This window comes from Ailuropoda melanoleuca, chromosome 5 (genome assembly GCF_002007445.2).
Source record: "Ailuropoda melanoleuca isolate Jingjing chromosome 5, ASM200744v2, whole genome shotgun sequence".
Classification (NCBI taxonomy): domain Eukaryota; kingdom Metazoa; phylum Chordata; class Mammalia; order Carnivora; family Ursidae; genus Ailuropoda; species Ailuropoda melanoleuca.
The window spans coordinates 67,035,733-67,056,771 of NC_048222.1; positions in this window are offsets into that span (position 1 = coordinate 67,035,733).

Genomic DNA, 21,039 nt, shown 5'->3' on the forward strand with positions numbered 1-21,039 from the left:
CTGATCCTGACTTCAAAGTATTTGAAGCCAGTGGCAAATTGGATCTAACTAAATCTTTCACAAAGCCTAGGTTCAGCTCAACTGCAGATTGGACTGACTCAGCACCTATCCTAGCAACCTGACAGAGGAAGGGGAAAGCCCTTTGCTGGTAGTTTCTAATGTTATTGACACAAAAGACTGCCATAGAATAAAAATTATAAAACATGTGAAGAAGTAGAAAAATGTAACCAATAAGGAAGAGACAGAAACAACCTGACAGATAACCCAGGTATTGAATTTAGCTAACCTGAACTTTAAAATAATTCTGATAAATGAATTACAGAATCTAGTGAAAGCTGATGAAAGAAGAGATTGAAAATTTCAGAAGATATATAAAATTATTTTTAGAAGCTAAGTAGAAATGCTAAAACAATATAAGAAGTATAAAATTCATTCACTGGACACAAGAGCATACTGGACGCTGCAGGAGAAAAGATCACTGAACTGGAAAACAATAGAAATAAAACAAATACAAAGAGAAAAAAATCTAAATGAACGGGGAATCCAAGACTTTTTGAATGATTTCAAATCATCTAGCATATGTATAATTTGAGTTTCAGATAGAGAGAGAGAGACAACAGGGCAGAGAATTATTTTGAAAAGATAATGGCTACTAATTTTTCAAAATTAGTGAAATATATCAACCCATACATTCTTGGCATAACATAGAAACAAAAACAAATAAATAAGAGAAAAATCTTAAGGACCGCTAGATAAAAAGACAACCTAATGCAGGAGAACAGAATAATAACAATAATGGTTTAATACTCATCAGGAAAACAAAAAAGAAAGCAATGGAATAACATTTTTAAAGTACTGAAAGCAGAAACAAAATGCTGTATATAGCAAATATATCCCTCAGAAATAAAAGCAAAATAGACATTTCGAGTAGACAGGTTTTAAATCAAACACAATCTATGCAAAATGCTAATGGAAAAATTTTAGTATTAAAAAAATACAAGATAGAACCCGGTATATACAAGGAAAAAATTTAAATCACCAGAAAGGGTACCTATGTGGATAAATATAAGAGATTTTTACATATATATGTAAATCTATAGTATATATTATATTAATTATATATAAATATATTATATAAGTAGGAGAGAGTATATTATATATCAATTCTTAACTATTAATACTCTACTGATCTATTATCTATAATTAATTATATCCATTATTATATTAGATATTATATAAATATACATTATATTACATAGTACATTTTATATTTTTATACATTATATGTTTATATTTTATATATGAAATTCTTTTATATTTATAATATATAGTATACTTAAATATAATATGCACATTTGCATATATATATTTAATTTAGGACAATTGACAATGTAAAGCAAAAATAATAACAATGTATTTAAGATAATAAGATATAAGAAAGTAAAATATATAGAAAATCACAAAGAATAAGTGGAAGATTAAATAGAATTATACTGTTGCAAGTTTTCTACATTGTTTGCACAGTAATATTTGAAGGTGGACAATGATAAGTTAAAGATGAGTATTATACTCCCTAGACCATACACTAAAAAGTAAGCCCACTAAGGAAATAAAGTATAATTCTTAAAAATATTTAACTGAAAAGAAGACAAATAAAGATAAATAGAGGAAGATCAGATGGTACAAATAGAAAATAAATGCCACAGTGATGGAATTAAACCCAATAATGTAAATAATTACATTAGATATAAATGTATTCCATGAAAAGGCAGAGTTTCAGACTGAATTTAAAAAGTTAGACCCAACTATATGTTGTGTTTAAGATGCACACTTTAAGTATAATGAGGAAATAAACAAAGACACAGATATACACTGAAATAAGAGTGGAAAAAGCTCTTGTAGCTTTCAGAAAAAATAGACATTGAAAAGAAAGAGAGATTTTTCAAATGATAAAAAGGCCAATTCATAAAAAAGCTATAAGAATTTTAAGCATATATGTACTTAATGACAGAGCTTCAAAATATATCAACCAAACATTCAACAAACCAAAAGGATATGTAGACAAATTGACGATGGAGATTTTAATTGCTAGACCAAAGAAACAACTACAATAAAAGGTAAGTAAAGATATAGAAACTGAACAATACGAGCAACCAAATTGAGCAAATTAATATTTATAGAACATTCCATCCAGCAACTCTGAGGTACAAATTCTTTTGAAATGCTCATGAGATAACCAAAACAAATCATACGCTGGGGCGCCTGGGTAGCGCAGTCCTTGAGCGTCTGCCTTTGGCTCAGGGCGTGATCCCGGGATTCCGGGATCGAGTCCCACGTCGGGCTCCTCCGCTGGGAGCCTGCTTCTTCCTCTCCCACTCCCCTGCTGTGTTCCCTCTCTCCCTGGCTATCTCTCTGTCAAATAAATAAATAAAATCTTTAAAAAAAAACCAAATCATATGCTGGGTCATAAAAGAAATCTAAAAACCGTCAAGAAAATGAAATCACACAGAATATTTCTCTGACTACAAGTTAGAAATCATATACAGAAAACCTCAAATTATTTAGAAAATAGCCTCCATACATCTAAATAACCCATTACACAAAGAATAAACCACTAGGAAAAATTTTTTAAATACTTCAAACTGAGTAGTGATGAAGATAAAATAGACATGAATTTGTAAGGTATAGCTAAGGGAGTGCTTGAGAGAAATTTACTGAGTTGAACTCCTGATTAGAGAAGAAATGTTTAAGATAAATGATCTCAGCTTTTATTTCAGAAAGTTAGGCAAAGTAGAGGAAATTAATTTAAACTAAAATTTAAGTTGTTTAGTAGCTATGTTGTTTTCTTTGTTTTCTATTTCATCAATTTCTGATTTTAACTTTATTTTCTTACCTCTATTAAAAAAAAGAAAGCAGAAATTGATGAAATAGAAAACATAAAACAACAGACCAACTAAATATTAAATGTTAATTCTTTGAGAAGATTAATACATTTTATAAAATCCTAGCAAGATTGGCCAAGAAAAAAGTGAAAAAACACAAATTGCTAGTGTCCAGAATGAAAGAGGCAATAGTGCCACAAGGCCTATAGTTATTAAAAGAAAAATAAAAGGATACTTAAACAATTATATGCCAATAAATTGAGTATAGAAGAAATGGAAATTCCTTGAGAAATACAACTTACCAAAACTGAAACAAAAAAAAAACAGAAAATCTGAAAAGCCCTATATATATAACAGGAGAAATAATTTGAATTAAATTTTACAGACACACACACACAGATACACAAATTTGAGATCCATATGGCTTAACTGGTGAATTCTACTAAACATTTAGAACAAATAATACGAAGCTTCCACAAAACTTCTTACAAAATAGAGGAGAAGAAAAGAAACATTTCCCAACTCATTTATGGGGCCACGATAGCTCAAATTACAAACCTGACAAGGATATTACCAAAAAAATGTTTAAAGGAAATAAAATTACAAGTAAAAATCACTCATGAATATACATAAAATCCTCAACAAAACGTTAATAAATCAAACCCAGTGATTTTTTATAATGGATGCTATATTCCATATTAATGACATATATACAAGGAAAGCAAAGGGACTTAAAAATCATTATAATTCATCACATTAACGTAATAAAAGGGGAAATCATATGGCGATAAATGTGTAAAAAGTATTCAACAAAATTTAATGCTTAGTTATGATAAAATTCTCAGCAAACTAAAAATAAGAGTATTTTCTCAATCTAATAAGGGGCATCTATTAAAAATATATAGTTATCAACAAATTTAATGGCAAAATATTGACCACATTCTTCCCAAGAGGTATAAAAATGTCTATTCTCACTATTCTAACATTGTATTTAGTGGAAGTTGTAGTCGTTACAATAAGGCAAGAAGAATAAACAAAAGGCACAGATATTAGAAAGATAACAAAAAGAAAACAGTTTTTTTCCCCAAGACGATATGCTTAAATACATAGAAAACTCTACGAAATTCACGGGTGGGGGGAAAGCTATTACAACTAATGTGTAAATATAATGCATTGCAAGATATAAGGTTGAAATACAACAATTAGTTTTATTTCTCTATACTAAACAAAAAAATGAAAACTGGTATTTTTTAAAAAATGATTTCTGAAAGCATTAAAAATCAAATACATAGGAATAAATTTATCAAAAGATGTGTATTATATCTGTCTTGAAAACCATAAAGCATTGCTGAGAAATTTAAAGATCTTAATAAGTGGAAAGAGATACCATGTTCTTGATCAGAAGACTTTATATTATTAAGTATTCATTAGCCACAAATTGATCTATAGATCCCATAAAAGTAAGAAAGTACCAGCAACATATTTTGAAGGAATTGACACAGTGATTCTACAATTTATTTGGAAATGCAAGCTATAGTCAAAACAACCTTGAAAAGACAAAGTTGAAGAATTTCCGCCTTCTGAATTCAAGACTCGCTCTAAAGCTAAACTAATCAGGACAGTTTATTACTGGAATAAGGAGATGTAAATAGATCTTCATGTAAACAAGCAATTGATTTTCAACAAAGGCACAAGATTCTTTGGGGAAAGCAGTGTCTTTTTAACAAATGGTGCTGGAAAGACTGTTCAAATGTCTGGATGAGAAAAGACCCTGGACCCCCACTTCACACCATACCCAAAAATTAGTTCAAAGTGGATTATAGACCCAGACATAAAAGCTAGAACTTTAAACCTTCCAGAAGGTCTTGGCAACCTTAGAGTAGGCAAATTTTCTTAAGTACCAGAAAAGTATCTTAGGGATCATACCTTGGTTTTTACCCAAGAGGAATGAAAGTGTATGCCCACAAAAAGAATGTGTACTATATTGTATAAATTTTTTAAAAATTTAAAGACTTTATTTATTTGAGAGAGAGAGCATGTACAAGTGGGGGGCGGTGGTGAGAAGCAGAGGGGGAGGGAGAAAGAATCTCAAGCAGACTCTGAACTGAGTGCAGAGCTCATGGGGTGGGGAGGGGAGACTCGATTTCATGACCCTGAGCTCATGAGATCATGACCTGAGCTGAAACCAAGAGTCTGACTCCCAACCAACTTAGCCACCCAGGTGTGCCTGTATAATTAAAAGTTGCTAGAAGTGGGACATCTGGGTGGCTCAGTCTGTTGAGTGTCCGCCTTTGGCAGGGTCCTGGGATGGAGCCCCATGTTGGGCTCCCTGCTTGGCGGGGAGCCTGCTTCTCCCTCTCCCTCTGCTGCTCTCCCTGCTTGTGCTCTCTCGCTCTCTCTGTGTCAAACAAATAAATAAAATCTTAAAAAAAAATGTTGCTAAAAGAGTAGAACTTAACTGTTCTCACCGAATGAATGAACAAATAAGGTGACACATGTATTAATGAACTGGATAGTGGGAATTCTTTCACAATGTATATGTATATCAAATCATCACATTTGTACACTTTGAATATATTATAATTTCATTTTTTAATTATATTTCCATAAAGCTGAAAGAAAAGAATGTTTAGAGAAGCTGTATTCATAGCAGCCAGAAACTGGACACAATCCAGATGTTTGTCAGCAGAATTGGTAAACAAATTGAGGTATAGTTCTGCAACAGAATGCTACTCAGCAATAAAAAGGTAAGAACTACTGATTCATGCAACAATAAGTATGATTCTTAAAAATGTTTTCTTGAGAAAAAGAAGCCATTTATATAAAATCAAGAACTGGTAAAACTAGCGTGTGCTGAATGGAATCAGAGAATGGTTGCCTCTGGAAGGGAAGCCTTACTGGAGAGGGGCATAAAGGAACTATCTCAGGTGGGGAAAACGTGCAATGTCTTGTTTCGGAGAGTGGGTAAATGGGACTATAGAATTGTTAAAACTCATCAAATTGAATACTTGAGAACTGTCCATTTTATTATATGTAAAACATACCTCATTTTTACTGTATGTAAAATTATGGACTCACCTGAGACACTAAATAATTCTATAACATACGGACAACTGTCTTTTGCAAATATTTCTAAGAAACTTTAAAATGAGTCATCTTACCCTGAATATAACCAAACTTCTACACATTACTACCATTTATGGAAAGGAGAGGGTAAAGAAACAAGTTATTTGATACGACAAGGAAATAAACAGCCAAATCCAAAATATGGAATATTCCAAAGGGCAAATGATCTTATTTCTGCTAAAGCAATGAGGAGGACCTGTTACAGATTTAGACAACCAAATAAAGTGTACTGCTTGGGCCTTGTTTGGATCTCTTACTGAACAAACCAACTGTAAAAAAGACATTTTTTAAAACAGTTGAAGAAATTTAACATGAACTAAGTACTAGATGATAAAATGTTACTGACTTTGTTAAATGTGATAATGGTATTGTGACTACATTTAAAAAAAATCTCTTCAGTTATTAGCAACATAGAGTGAAGTATTTAGAGTTAAATAGCATGATGTCTGAAATTTCTTTTGAAAGATTCTAGCATAAATAAAAATGTAAAGGATGGGGATAAATGGAACAAGTTTGGCGGGAAGGTTGACAATTACTGACTCTGGGTAATGGGAACATACGATTCATTATACTATTTTATTTTGTGTATATTGGTAATACATAACACTAAAAATTTTAATGAATTACGTTATGTGAACCACAGGTTACTCTTCCAGTAAAAGGGATAGCTGGCTGTCACTCAAGTTCTTATTCATATGCTTCCAAATTACCTATAAATCATTCACTGTTGTTCAATTTCTATGTTGTACTGATCTTTTTAAGTCCTTAAACCATTAACACTAATGATTTAATTAAAGCAAATATCACAGTTAATAAAATTAACCTCTTTTTATTATTTTCTATCATAGAAATATATTAAGTAAATAAATAAATAATTTAATAAATATTCATATATATTATTATAACAAATACCATATATTTATATTTTTATATTTTATATATGTATCTTATAACCAGATACTTCCCCTTTTCTTCTCCCAAAACCAAAATAATAAACCCAATCTTTATGAAGCCTTATAGACTTTAATAAATGATCTTTTTTCCAAAGTTTTTTTTTATTTTTCAAATATATAAAGTGAATGAAATTGATTTTTGCTAACATCAACTTCTGAACTCCAGTATGCATTTTTAAACTTATTACTGAACATGTACAGAGCTAAAAGTAGAGGTAGACTGTCTTTTCCCATTACAATGACAATCTGAACTTGACACATTAACAAATCTCAACCTTTTATTCACCAAGGTAAAGACTCCCACTCTCTTCTCTCTTTCATTATTACCTTAAAGGACCTCTTTTTCAAGTCTTTTTTTTTTTGTAAAATATACTGAATTGTTTTTCATACTGAAATATTTGGTGGTTAATACGTTCTTTGGCAATGTTAGTCACACATTGATTATGTGCTTCCATTTTTAAGGACGGTTAATTATAGATCAAGACACACACACACTATCTTAACACCCTGATGTCATGCAAGACTCCATTTAATTACCAACTGCTCAACAAATCCACTCCTGATCCCACCTTCCCCACCTACCCATATCCCTTCTCTGCATTCCCAGTAGAGTTGATCGGCATCACTTTTAGGATATGTATTATCTTCAGTCCACATTTCTGCCTTTGGAGAGATTGTGAGTCATCGTGTAAAAATCCCTCTGCTTCAAAGTCAGAAAACTTAGTTTCTTCAACATAGACCAAAAGTCCAAAGTCCCTGGACCTATTTCCTCAACTGTTACAGTGAAAGCAACATTAACCTACCCTGCAGTGTGATTTGAAGATTAAATGAGATTCCCTGTGATCTTCATATGATATCCAGGACATAGTAAGATTTCCATAAATGTTAGCAGTTTGTATTGTCGTATAGTTATTTCCACTCACTTGTTTCCCACACTCCCTTGTAAGTTCCTCAAGGATAAAAATTGTGCCAGTTAGTTCTTTAGCATATAGTGAGGTCTTAAAAATAGTTCAGAAGGAGAAATAAAGGAAAAATAGCATTTTAAGTGGGTAAGAAACATTAGGTAGCATTTTAAATAAAATGTGTTTACTTAACACAGAAATCAGGGAAATATATCATATTGGATGATTAGATTCTCTTCCGAGAATGCCAGCCAGTATAAGATTGCAGAAGAAGGACGTGTTTTAGATGTAATTTTAAATATGAGTTGTGTTTATTAGCAAAGATAGGAGTAGTTTCTCCTAGCTTTACTGCATTTCATATACCACACCATATTGAATAAGTAATTTGGCATTAAACAAAATAAAATCCCAATGGTTTGATCGAATGTTTCACTCTTCAGCAGTTGGTGCTGCCATTGTTGGAGAACTCCCCAAGCACTGAGGAAATACAGAATGAATCTAAAATGAAAGGGCAAAGCAGAAAGCACAAGTAGAGAGATTTGAAAGAGATGACAGGCCAGAAGTCTGGGTGACTTTAAAAGGTAAGAAGCTTCGATCTACCTGGATGGCAATAAAATACCCTTGTTTCAATTGTGCCAAAAAAAAATGTGTTCCTAATTCTGCATTCACAACAGCATTGGCATGGCTGACCAACTATAGTTATACCTACAAGTGGAACAGGAAGGACAGAGTAAATCCTATTTCATTGGGAAAATACTAACAATTGATTCCTTTCCAAAGCTCCAACATGCCATATGGATGGAAAATATCCAAGTGCTCTGAGCTACAGAATTATCTGAAATGGTAAAAGCTGTAATCTCAAAAATGTAAAGGTAGGTAGGGCCTGCTTGGCTCCATGGCCCAAACTGGATTCAATTTTCCAAGTCTAGCTCATATCCAAGAACACAAATAATCATTGCCACATAATATAAATGTGGGGAAAGAGCCACACCGATAAATAGTGATGCATACATTCAAATAGAAAAAGGAAAGACAGAAAACAAGTTAGAACATAGTCCTGGCAGAGGGGTCTAAATTGACATATTGTGGCCTTGTAGTTATCTGATTTATTCACATTTTTATAATTTGATTATAAAAATAAAGCCTTTTATTGTGAGCAGTAGTCTTACAAGTATTTAATTTTCAGATTTCCCCCAAATCATTTTCCCTATTATATATTATTATAGATGGTCCTTTCTCAGTGTATCTGAAAGAGACTTTGTAGCCTCTTCTTATCCAATGTTATGGGGGTTTATACTTACAACCTAAATCTTCACAGGTAGATGCCAAATAATGAAGCCATCTCTAAAAAGTTCAATCATCTAAAAGATTCCAATAGGATACAGGATTTCAGGTGCCATTGATTGAAAGTGATGTTTATCACACAATCTAGCTTTATTCAGTTTATTTATGTATGCTGCACTGTTTGTAGAACAAAATTATAATGAAATATATTTGCATTTATAACCTAAGGCTACTGCAGGTACCCTAGAATTTCTGGAGCATATCCAATTCCATATAATTTTATTCTTTTTAACAAATTAAATGTCACTTAATTTGTATGCCTTTGTAAAACTTTTTATTAAATAAGTTTACAATTCAGGAAAAAATTATCTGCAAGTAATTTTTTCTTTCTTTTAGAAAGCTGCTATTACCATGCCTGAAATGTATTTTAAATCTAAATCTCTTTCTGTTTAAGATATAGTCCCAGAAAGAAATATCCAGAGATGACAGCCCCTTGAGACCCACTCCCAATGAGGCACAGTGTAGGATTAACATGGAGTAACTCAAGTCAGTGGCCATTTACCAACTGTCCCACTGCACCTTGTTATATACCACACTTCATTCAGAGCACATCAGAATGACTTAAAGCCTTTTAGGTTAGTCCTTCAGGCTTCAAAAGGACAATCCTTTTTGTTTCAAACTCTCCAATAAATGGGGACTAAGAGCTACACTGACTTCCTCTAACTTTTCCTTGGCAGTATCACTGGAATAAAGGTGCCCTGAGGGACTTGTGTAGACCCAACTATCCCTTGGAATATCACCAGACGTAACCCAGGAAAGACTTTTCAGTCTAGTCTTCTTGAATGGCTTACTGGATTGATTTCGCCCCTCCATTTCGTTCTCAGTTCCTGGAACTGCTGAGAAGATCGGAGTTTCTCATCTTTTCAGGTAGATTGTTTTTCCCTTTGCATTTTAGGTCTACTTTCTTGGCAATTTCTTCACTTTATCTTCTAATTTTTTAACTTTTTTTCTTTATTACTTTTCGTTACCTCTTTTTGTCTCTGGTCTTCCTTTTTGTAGCAACCTGTTATGTACTTGAGGGCGTTAGTATTTTTGTTTGATAGGGATACAAGTGCTCATTTTTTGGAGACTTCTTAGTTCAGTCTAGTTCTCTTTCCCCCAGGTTGCATTTCTTTGTTTATTTGAATCTCCAGCATTGGCACAAAGTGATGCTTGATCTCCCAGTCATCTGTAAGCATGGGGCTGTATAAATTGATTTGAAGATCTGAGCTCCAGAACGGGGCTTGCTTATAAAAATGAAGCAGGGGTTTCACTGTACGGTTATCTGACTGACTTGTTTTATCAGATAACCCTGAAATCATTATCTCCAGCTCCTCTTCAGCTATTGAGAGTCCCTGAGAAGAATCCTACAAGCCACTGACCAAAGGGTCCAATACTGGCTGCCAGGATTCCAGAAAACAAATGGAATCAAGGGTTAGAAATGGAGATGTCTCATTCAGGTGGAGATATTCACTTAACGGTTTTTCAGTCAGTGCCTCTAGACTTAACTTAAAACAGATTTCCACTCATGGGGCACCTGGGTGGCTCAGTAGGTTAAGCATCCAGCTCCTGATTTTAGCTATGGTCATGATCTCCGGGTTCTGAGATCAAGCCCCACATTGGTCTCTACCAAAACAGATTTCCATACAATTTTGCTTATAGCCCTACGTTTACTGCTGCTTTTGGAGATACATACGGTCACAAATTCTTGAGTCTTTTTATTTATTGATTATTCAATTATTTATCAGTTTTCCTGACTGCTGGCTTCAAATCTGTTTTCCAAGTTCTGCTAAGTCAGTCACTCAAGACTAATATATCTGCTTTTCAAGTTCAAAATTGTGAGGTTGTTGGCCCTCACCAGTTCTTTGGCCTTGTGATGGTAAACCTGTGGATCTCAGGGAGCAGTATTGCTCCCAAGGGGTACATTGGAAATTTGTAGAATGGTTTTTTGTTTGTTGGGTTGTATTTGGTTATCACAATGATTGAGGGATACTGCTGGCATTTGATATAGAGGAGATAACTTCATTTTTGTCATTCTTTAAATATTTTTGCCTATTGAATCATATCACAGTTCAGTCCTAGATAAGAATCCTGGCTATAGACACAGTTCTGATATAGACTCTGAATTCTGCAGAAATGCCCTAAGTGAAAATTATTTTTTTTTACATTTGTAAAGGGAATTTTGCTTTTTTATTTCACTTTGATCTGATCACAAAGAAAATTTTTCCTTTTCTAATATCTATTTATCCACTCAGAAATGCAAATTAGTTATGTTGATTTTATTAACAGTACTTTGAAAAACTAAGCAAGCTGAGTTTGCAGAAGTGCTAGCTGCTGTTTTTGTTTCTTTTCACATTTTAATCGCGTCCTCCATGAGCACGCATAAGTAAGCCTTGAGTCTAATTTATGATAAATGCAATTAATTCAAATATTTAAAATTAATTAATGGCAGCCTCAAAAAGAGCAAAATTAATAAACTCTACAAACCAATTTTAAAAACATCAATTATTGTCTTATTTGGCTTGAACAACTCTAAAACATGAATCTCCACTAGCATACTTAGGAACTGAAAAAGGGAAGAAAGACAGGAATAGTTCATTTTTTTTTTCAAAAAAATTAAAATATGACACTATGAGAGTGCAGTGGTTATTCCTTGAAGGGACTCAGTGTACTGTCAAAAGAGTAATTCCCTTACTATCCCTTCCTTATAGTTTAAAAGCCACAAAATGGAGAAATGAGGAGGTCTCCTGCCAATAAGGATTCTCTTTCAATACCCAGAAGGTAGTATTTTCATCACATATATATATTAATGCATATCTTATTTCCCCTGCAATTTGCATCACCTTGCATTATTCTACATCAATGACAGACTTCTAGAAAAGGATTAAAATAATGTTGTATCTAGTGCTTCATCTTCAAAACTTCACATGAGTAGTCAAACTGTCAAAACTAAATAACCCATTATTTTTTGCAAAGGTAGGATAAATGTACGTTGGTCATATTAGACTAATGATTTGCCAGGTAATCTTGTTAAATAATTTATACAATAGCCTGTTGGGCTATTATAGTTTAAAATAATAAAAAATACTTCTTATATAACATAAGAAATTGCTAATACTAGAGAAAATTGTTTTTCCAAGCACATCACCATCAGTGGACTAACAGATTTAAACCGTACAGAGCAAAAATTTACTAAAGGGTTAACACATGGCATATCTACCATGGTCACTTCTTGAGACTAAATCATTTATGATAATAATTTTATGGTTTGAACTATTTGCATAAGATCTCCCTCATTCAAGTCATCAGTAAGTATCTTTATTTGTTTTCAAGGTTAGCTTAATGTATATATAGGTAACATTGCCACCTCATTCCCAATGACACAATTTATATTACATTTTGAAGCAGGATTTCAATGCTTAGACTTTTGTAGGCAAAAAAATACTAGTATGCCCCAAAGTTTATTGTATCTGTGCCTATAAATTACTCTTCTGGTAATTTCCCAGGTGTTTCCAGCTTGACACAGCTAGTTGAATACAGGCTAGTAAAAGTCTCCTCATTTCTACCATCCCAAGTCATTCATTCACTAAATATTATAGAAAGTCATAGACTTCTTTTTCAAAAAGAAGCTTCAGAGCAGCTCTGGGAATAGAACCAGGGGGCTATGCATATCAAATATTTTATCTCTAAAGAAGAAGGAAAAATGTATCAAGTATATCCCAAATACAAAATGTTTTATTAATGCTTTAAAGACATATATATCTATGGGAGTGTATTAAAAAGGTTTTGAAAGTGTCATTCACCTCCAGCAATAATAAAGAGTCATATAAACCAAAAGATAATCACTTTTCTTGTATCCAGCAGAGAGCTAACATCACAAAGCGACCAAGTAACCTGAAATCTAAGAAAAGACAGGCCCTTCCAAGAAAGGAAGTGAGCTCTGGCTAAATTGTATCAGAATATGTGGGGGAGAGATGCTCCACATACCTGAGTAAGATTTCCTTTAAAATTTTTAACAAATTTCTAAGGGCTCGTTGTGAGCTAGCAAGAGCATATAAAATCCCTGAGAACTGCTGACCAAAGGAGGGTCTACTTGCAGGTTCTTTTCTACCGACATTTACTGGGCACCAAGGAAAAAGGCTGTGGGCAGGACAAGAGACCAGAGAAATCCTTTCTCAGTACTATAAACCGGGGAAGGGGAGCAACCACTGCTGTGGAAAAATCCCAAAGCTCCACCAGATCCTTCTCGCCTGTGGAATTAAACTCTTAGCCCCCCAGAAAACCTGTTGCTTCTAGGGCACAGATGAAGCCCCTTTGAATCTGAAGAAAGGATCAAAGAAAAAGTTCCCGTATCCCTAGAGAAGGGATAGAAAACACAGACCATGAATGGCCTCCTATTGCTGAAGAGGGGCTGAAAATTCTCATACCTAACACCTATCGTGGCAAAATTTGGCTGCCAAATAGAGAAGAAGCAGGATCGCTGAGAAAGCTCCCCACTGAGACCCAAAGACAAGTGGCATGACTAAAACTAAGGCTGGGCTAGAATGCACAGAATCACCTTTGCTCCCACCTCGAGGCCAAGAAATACTGAGTAGCAAACACTCACAGTTTTCCATTATAAGAAAGTCATGAGGATGGAGACAAAACCCCCTCTTTAGCATAGGCACGAAGAAGGATAAAAGTAGAAGATGGAGAAGACATTACTCTGTAGCAACCCATACCATATAGATAAGGTAATGCTAGAAAGATTTTCAATTGGTTTTGCATAGAAGGTAATCATAGCAACAATACACAAACACAAAACAGCTCACTCCTGGGTACTTCGATACAAACTCTAACATTAATGACCTAGAAGAAAAGCCTTGCCCATGTCTGGACATGAATTCTGTTTACTTTGGTCTTTACTGTTCTATGTAAATATGAGCATTCAGAAGGAAAAAAAAAACCGTCTAGTGAAGAGACTAAGGAATAAGCGTAACTGGACCCAAGATGAACCAAATATTGAAACTATTAGACAGGGAGTTAAAAATAAGTGTTCTTAATATGTCAATGGCTCTAAGTCAGTCAGAGAAAGACAAATACCAAGTGATTTCACTCATATATGGAATTTAATAAATAAAACAAATGAACAGAAGGGAGGGGAGGAAAAATAAAATAAGACAAAAAAACACAGAGACAGAGACAAACCATAAGAGACCCTTAACTATAGGAAACAAATTGAGGGTTACTGGAAGGGAGGTGGGTGGGGGATGGGGTAATTGGGTGATGGGAATTAAGGAGGGCGCTTGAAGTAATGAGCACTGGGTATTGTATGTAACTGATGAGTCACTAAATTCTACCTCTGAAACTACTAATGCAGTATATGTTAATTTTAAAAAAATGTTTAAATATGTCAGTGGCTCTAGTTTAAAAGATGGACAAAATGTATTGAGAGGAGAATTTCAGCCAATAGATGGAAAAATCTAATGGAAACACAAGAACTACGAAGCATAGTAACACGATGAATACCATTGACAGGCTCATAAGTATACTCAACACAACCAAGGAAAGAATCAGTAAACGTGAAAATAGGACAATAGAAATTTCATAAATCAAAGCACAAAGACAAAAAGGAATGAAACCAAAACACAACAGAAAGAGCATCCAAGAATTATCAAAGAATCTAAAATTCGTGTAATTGAATCCTAGTGGAGAAGAAAGAAAGAACTAGGTAGAAGATATATTTGAACACACAATGGCCAAGAATTTTCCAAAAATGATAAATCACATCAAATCAAAAGTAAGAAAGACAAAAAATTAGAACAGAAGATGGGAGAGAGGAATTTGGAGTATACAGTTCTAAGTTTCTTATACTACACAGGAAGTACTATTATTTGAAGGTAGTTATTAAAGATGAATATTTAAAACCCACTAAAAATTCAAAGGAGTATAAATAAAATATAATTGATTTTTAAAAAGATTTTATTTATGTATTTGACAGAGAGAGACAGACAGTGAGAGAGGGAACACAAGCAGGGCGAGTGGTAGAAGCAGGCTTCCCGCTGAGCAGGGAGCCCCCGACATGGGCCTCGATACCTGGACCCTGGGATCATGACCCGAGCTGAAGGTAGACACTTAATGACTGAAGCACCCAGGTGCCCTTATAATTGATTTTTTAAACAAAAATAATCACACTATATTGTGGAGTTTATAACCTGTCATACATGCAAAATGTGGTAATAGCATAAAGTCAAGGGAGGGAAGAAAGAGAAAAAAAAAAGATAAAAAGTACCACTTGAAGGTAAGCTGTGATAAGTTAAAGATACGTGTTATAAACAAAACTACTAACATAACAAAAAGAAGAGTTCTTTAGATTTAAGAAGCATATCAGTGGTTGCTTGGGGATGCCAGTGGTTACAGGGTCAAGGGTTTGCATGGAGTTCAGGCAAAAAAGCATGAAGTAATGGAGTGATAGATATGTTCACTATTTTGATTGTAGTGATATTTTCATGGGTATACACATTTCAAAACTTACCAATTGTACCCTTAAGTATGTGAAGTTATTTATATCAATTATACCTCAGTAAAGCTGTTTTTAGGAAACTCTAGCAAGTAAACAACCTATTTTTAAAAAATGAGCAAAATATTTGAACAATGAAAGTATATAAATGGTCAAGCAAAAGATATTCATGAAAAGATGCTCAGCATCATTAGTCATTAGGGAAATGCAAGCTAAAACTACACTGAGATGTCACTTTCACACCCTTAAGGTGTCTGACAACACTGAGTGGTGATGAAGATTCAGAACAACTGGAACTCTGATACATTGTTGCTGGAAATGAAAAATAATACAGCCACTCTGGAAAATAGTTCGGCAATTTCCTACAAAGTGAAACATACTTATCATTAAACACACTGGTTCTATTCCTAAGGTATTTATTCAAGAGAAATGGAAGCTTATATTCTTATAAAAAGCTCTACATGAAAGTTTCTGGGGACAATCTAAGTGTCCCTAAACTCATGAATGGATACACAAACTGTGAAACACCTATATACAAGGGAACACTACTTAGCAATAGAAGGGAACAAACTGATACATACAGCAACACAAATGAATCTCAAAAATATTTTACTGAGCAAAAGAAATAAAATGCAATGGAACATTTACTATATGATTCCATTTATATGAAATTCTAGAACAGGCAAAGCAAATCTGTGGATTAGCAAATAGATTGGGGGTTGCCCAGGGCTGGGCGTGGGAAGAGAATGGCTGGAAAGCAGCACAAGAGATCTTTTCAGAGTGACAGTATTATTCTAAATCTTGACTGTGGTAGTGGTTATGTGAGTATAGAAATTTTGTCAAAATTCATCAGTCTGTATAAAAATGAGTGCATTTTATTTTATGTAAAGTTCACCTTAATAATCTATATTTCAAACTAAAAAAGAAAAATTAAGGTCATGGTGGTAGTCAATGAGGGGAAAGAAATCATTCCAGTTCCTTTTATCTACACCAAACCTTGGACTTAACTTTATTAACTGGAATTTTATAGATGGATTCCTACACAAATTCAGATATTCAGGAAGAAAAAAAAATCTTACTTCCTCACAATACAATCTCCTTTTAAACATCTGATAGAAGTAGAGACTGATATTATAAAGTTTTTAAACTACATTTACAAAGTCTTAACACTAAAGAAAAGGCTGTGATTTCTGGGCTATGCATGCTACTTAATAGAACTATCCATTCATATTAATCCTCTTAACCTTCCAAGGATGAAATGCTTGATAATTTCAACATAAGAAACACCACCAAAAGGCTTCATCTGTTATGTTAAGAATTGGTATGTTAACTTTCAAAAGCAGGATTCAAATTAATATGGACACTGAAAACTATGTCAGATAGCAAATAAAATACACATAGAAAAGAGATTGGAAAAACACACACCAAAATGTCAACTAAGTTGTGGTACTATGGGTGATTACTTTCTCTCCTGCTTATTGGTATTTTACAGTTTAAGTAGTGGTAATTGTATTATTTTGTGATAAAAATGAGTAAAAATTATTTGTAATTGTTTAAGCACAAATAAAAAGATGAATACATTTCTCATTGTCCTGCATACCTCTTTATCTGAAAGTTTTACCCACCTGACACTGACAATGTTTTAAGATGAGTAGAACATATATGTGTTAGCTAACTTCTGAATATCTATCCTAATTTTGAAAAGGGAGTTTTCCTGCCCAGAGTTTCTATTTTCTAGCACAAAGCTTGACTTGAGCAGCTGTATAAACACATATTGAAAATTCATACATTGGCAATAGACAGTTAAGAAGAGGCAGAGACCATCGTCTACAGGCATCTGGCCTTAGATCCTCTTCCCCAAGGACACTGACCTTTGAGTAGCGTTGACAGGGCAGGTCATTCATCTATCCTAACACGGCCTTCCTGCCAGCACTTCCCTTGACTTTATAAAAGAGTAGGGTGGCCAGCTCCACACTCTTAACCTTCTAAGGAGCTGCCAAGTTACTCATCTCAACCAGACCTAGGAGAGGTTCTCCTTATTTTTATATTCAAATTTCTACACATTTTTTATTCTATCTACAAACCCCAAAGTACTCGTAAGGCGAGAGCCTGAAATTTCAGTGCTCAATCTACAGGTAACTAATGTACATCCCATGATATTCTTTAGTCTCTGGTCCCTAATGTGAATCAGACTGTTACTCAACGTAATTACAAAGCAGCAGCAAACGACTTACTGGGGAAGGGAGGTTAAGGCAGGCAAACAACCAAAAAGGAAGAACATAGCCTCAGCATTTTTCTTTATGAAGCCAACCTGCTTTTGCTTCCCCCCTTTTTTTTTTATGAATATAAAGGAAGACATTGCAAGCTCAGGTAGAGGTCTGTTTGATTGCTTCAAAGCCATTCCAGACCATCAAGGCAACCCTGTGTCATCCACACTTTAATATTGATATGGGATTCCAAAGCAAACCCCAAAGCATGCCACTGTGCATTGTGTCTTCATTACTTTCTTGGTCCTCTCTGACTTATCTTGCCTTAATAAAGTCCTTGTCTCCCTCTTCATCCCTGTTTTTCACATTGATATTCTTGGCTCCTTTGTGGTTGCTTCTGTAACTGACTAGTGTAAGAATTGGAGATAATTTATATAAAAATTAGGTAAGTGGTTATTATTGTTGTTGTTTTCATTAGTACCATAATCTACCTGTATTTTTCCCTCTCTGGTCCCAAAAACTTTGTTTTCCATCCTATCAAATTTGAAATCTTTTTATGCAGTCTAGACCTTTGCTACTCAAAGTGCACCTGCAGACCAGCAGCACTGGTGTTGCCTGCGAGCTTGTTTGAAATGCAGTGTCTCAGGCCCAAACAACCCGCAAAATTACAATCCACCTTTCAACAAGATGGTTCGTACGTACCCTGTGCTAGAAAAGCACGGAGCTGGAGCACTCATAGTTGGTGCCACTTTGCTTGTTCCAGTTTTGCTCTAATCTCCACTGTGCTTCTAATACCAGCAAACGAATCTTGGTAGTCTTTCCTGTTTTGTACTTTTCCCACATGCTGTCTGACATTGTTGCATAAAATCAGTACCCTTGCGCCTTTTCTATGACTGTCCAGATTTTACTAATTACTCAAGGCCCATCTCTAGGTCAACTTTTTCTTTGATGAAGAATTCAAAAACATTGTTTGACTTTGTTCTCTGGCCTGACCTCAGCACTCACTGCCTTTGCCAGACACTGGCACTTAATTTTACTCAATATACCATATTATTACGGCCTCTCTCTGTTTTATATCTACTAGTTTCATGTATTAGTTGTATTCCCACAAAAAGACTGTAGGGACCATATCATACAGCCTCTACTCAGGATTACTCTTACATTTGGTAGTTAGAAAAATACTGTTGGATTGATTTAAGCTACTTTCTCAGACATCAAACAATAATAAAAATGTGAGCTCTAAAACAAACTGAGGGCTTCAGAGGGAAGGGGGTTGGGGGAATGGGATAGGCTGGTGATGGGTAGTAAGGAGGGCACGTATTGCATGGTGCACTGGGTGTTATACGCAACTAATGAATCATCGAACTTTACATCGGAAACCGGGGATGTACTGTATGGTGACTAACATGATATAATAAAAAAACATTAAAAAAAATGTGAGCTCTAGAAAAATAGCAATTTGTTTAGAAACGTTACAATTTTTCAAGTGACAAAAATTTTACCTTCTAAGTCATTCTTACAATGGAAACTTAAGGAGCATGGGATATTTTCCAGTTCATTTACTGTATTCTTCAGTTCTGTGACTTCTCTTTGGTACTTTCTTATATTTTCTGTCTTTTGGTTGAAGTTCTCACTCTTCACCCATTCTTCTCCCAAGTTAAGTGAGCATCTTTATGACCATTACTTTGAACTCTTTATTAGGTATATTACTTATCTGTGTTTCATTAAGGTCTTTTTCTAAGGGTTTTATCTTATTCTTTTGTTTGCGACTTATTCCTATTATTCATTCGTTTGACTCTGGGCTCCTTTCTATGGTTTCGATAAAACAGCCATCTCTCCTAGTCTGGAAGAGGGGCCTCCTCCTTGGAGGCCCTCCCTCCTTTTCATTCAACCCTTTAGTTCTTTGTTGCCTCTTAAAATGTTGTGATTATCCAAGCAACCTATTTTATTTTTCACGATTCCCAATAGTTTAGGGTGTGCCAAGGCTGTCAGGGTCTCAAAGGGGAAAAAATCTCAGTCAACACCTAGATTTAGGCTGATTGGAAGCTAGACCCTCAGGCAACAGCTTCTAAAGTATGTAATTATATACAGTCCTATGGGCAAGCAGAAACTCCATGGCCGCCAATGCCAGGTGATCTAGAAGTATCCCTTGGCAGCAGTCACACAAATCAGGGCTCCGATGAGCGTGTAAGTGCCTGTCTGTGAGGCACTACTGAGCTGTGGCGAGGGAGAGCGCCAAGATGGCGAGCACTTGCCGACATGCCCTGAAAGCGATGACCACTCCAGAGCTCGTCCATCATTATTAGGTCCCCTACAAGGGAGCCGAACCTGGAGCGTCAGGCCGAGGCCTTTCTCACAGAAACGCTGGGCTGTGTCAGTCCGCTGTCTGTGCGGGCCCTGAGGCCGGCAGCCGGCGGGAACTCTTTCTCCAGTGGTTACCACAGTTCGGTGGGACCCAGGAACACAAGCTCCCCCCGGCCGCCAGAGCCAGGAGATCACAGGCATCCCCTGGGCCGCAGCCGCAAACACCCGGGCACCAGACGCGTGTAAAAGCTCCCTTCAGGGCCTCCTGGCGCTCAGCAGCGCGACGGGCCGACAGCGTGCGCACCAAGATGGCGCCCGCCGGTCTCCCGCCCGCAGCGAGAGCGGGGCACAGGCCCCCGCGGGCGTTCCAGGCCAGACGCCTGCCCCTCAGCCCCAGGCTCCGGGACAAGCAAAGAGCCAGGGAGCCTTTCCCACGCGAATCCGGCGTCCCTCCATCGGCTGCCTCCACCTGGAGCCTGAAGCGGTGGGTCTGAGGGCGAGAGCCCTTCCGGAGCTGTTTCTCAGATCCTCAGCGCCGGTGGGGCTCGTGGAAGCAAGCCCCGTTGGTTTTCAAAGCTTCATGTTTTGGGGTTTGTCTCTCAGGTGCAGGTGTTAAAAGGTGTGGTGACTGGGGTTCAAACCCTTCGCTCCTCAGACAGGCGCTCTGGGTTGTGGGTTCCCTCTGGAGTGTGGGTCGCTGTGCCCAGGTTCACGGTGAAACCGGGTCTCCGCCTCTCCTGCCTGCTTCGCTGTGGGCCTTCCTTTGTCGGTCCTGATGCTGGTTTTTAGGTTTTTTTCAGATGGAATTGTTCCATAGGTAGCGGTAGATTCCGTGCGTTTGTA